The following is a 1,979-nucleotide window of genomic DNA, read 5'->3' as shown; positions in this document are numbered from 1 at the left end:
AGTGTGTGAGTGTAATAAACAATAACAAATGCACATGCCAATGATCCACCCACCTCTGTTGCACTCTGGGAAATGAAGTCCAAAACATTATAAAGCAAAACATAAAAAAAGATGATCTCTCCCAAGAACTTCCAAAATACAAACGGCATTTTACATGCTCTACCAGAGACAGTAGTATGCTTAACCACTCTTATACCACAGTAAAGGATGCATATCCTGTAAAAGGATAAATAAACTTGTAACAAGGATTATATAAAGAGGCACTAATGAAGCAGACTGGGAGCCTTGTGACATGTTGCCAAGTACGGTAACCCATTTTCTCTGTATTTGTATCTGTATTACTCTGTATTTAACCCATCAAAGTGCACATATACAGCAGTGAGTAGTGAACACACCTCACACACACACACACACATTCCATGAACACACACCCAGGGCAGTGGCCAACTGATAGAGCAGTTGGGGTTTGGTGTCTTGCTCAATTGTCTCAACTCAGTCATGGTATTGAATGCCTGCTGGTACTGAGAATCGAACCCATGACCTTCAGGTTATATATATATATATATATATATATATATATAAAGGGCCATTTGTATATAATACACACACACAGACAGCGGGTAAAATAAGTATTGTAACACATCACCATTTTTCTCAGTAAATATATTTCAAAAGGGGCTGCTGACATGAAATTTTCACCAGAGGTCGGTTACAGCCCAAGTAATCCACACATACAAAGAAAGCAAAACAAAGTTCAGAAATTAAGTTCCAACCAAACACAAAATACCAACAAAAAAATCCAGAAACAAAACACATTATATAACAGTTAGAACATTACATAACAGTTAGAAATTAATTTGCATTTCTGTAAATGAAATAAGTATTTGATCCCCAAGCAAAACATGACTTAGTGCTTGGTGCAGAAACGTCTCGGTTAAGTACGGTGACCAACGAATTGGGATCTTGTTGAGAGAGACCAATCTACTTTGAGTGTAAAATAATTAAGCCAATGCACATTGACAATTATTGCATCCAGCTGCTGCTTCATGTCTGGTCCAGGAACAGGACGCAGAGGTTCTAGGTAACCTACCCCAGGAGGTAATTTACACCATCACTTCAGCGAGAGCAGTGTCTATGAGAAATGCTTACACCTTGAAGTGGTACCTGTTCATCGAATGGTGTTCTTCTCACCGAGAAGTCCCCCAAAAATGTCCAATCAAAGCCGTGCTGTCCTTTTTGCAGCAGGGGTTGAACCAAAGACTGTCTTCCTCGACCCTTAAAGTCTATGTTGCTGTGATTGCTGCTAATCACGACCCTGGAAAAAGGTAAGTTGGTTGGGAAGCATTACATGGTCATTGGGTTCCTAAGGGGGAAGAGAAGGCTAAATCCTCCACAGCCTCCCTCTATACCCACTTGGGACCTGTCTAAAGTGCTCAAAGCACTACAGCAGGGCCCATTTGAGCCTTTGCAGGCAGTTGAGCTGAAGTTTATATCAATGAAGACTCTGCTCCTGCTTGCACTGGCCTCCATCAATAGGGTAGGTGTCCTGCATTTATTCATGGTCGACAAATCTTCTCAACAAAATTCTGCTATGAAACAGGATGTTGATTTCATACATGTCCTCATATGAGAATACCAGGATTAAAAGAATGTTTATTACACATTATAGGAGACACAATAAATGAATAGGGAAATAAATTATATTTCAATATCCCTATAAAATATTATATATTATTATGAAACTCTTGTCATTTGTAGGATTATCCTTGAACAGTCCATTTCATTAAAAGAACCCAACACCGCATTCCACAGTTCAGAACGATTCCCCATCGAACCATTAGTGCATCATAAAACACAATCATGGTGCCAAGATGGCTAAAGGAGATGTCACCCCTTCCTTTCCCTTCTGTGCCTGTCTAATCTCATACCAGCGATGCCAGGACAGCAGGAAAAGATTTCTCTTTGTTCCCCAAACTTAA

General features: G+C 39.7%; 1 long non-coding RNA gene across 1 annotated transcript in view; it reads left to right on the top strand.

Annotated features, from left to right (window-relative positions):
- Window positions 1-1,979, top strand: part of LOC127968154 (uncharacterized) — a 146,954-nt gene that overhangs the window by 95,933 nt on the left and 49,042 nt on the right. The window lies entirely within an intron of this gene.

This window comes from Carassius gibelio, chromosome B11, assembly GCF_023724105.1.
Source record: "Carassius gibelio isolate Cgi1373 ecotype wild population from Czech Republic chromosome B11, carGib1.2-hapl.c, whole genome shotgun sequence".
Taxonomy (NCBI): domain Eukaryota; kingdom Metazoa; phylum Chordata; class Actinopteri; order Cypriniformes; family Cyprinidae; genus Carassius; species Carassius gibelio.
This window is presented reverse-complemented; position numbering and strand designations above follow the sequence as displayed.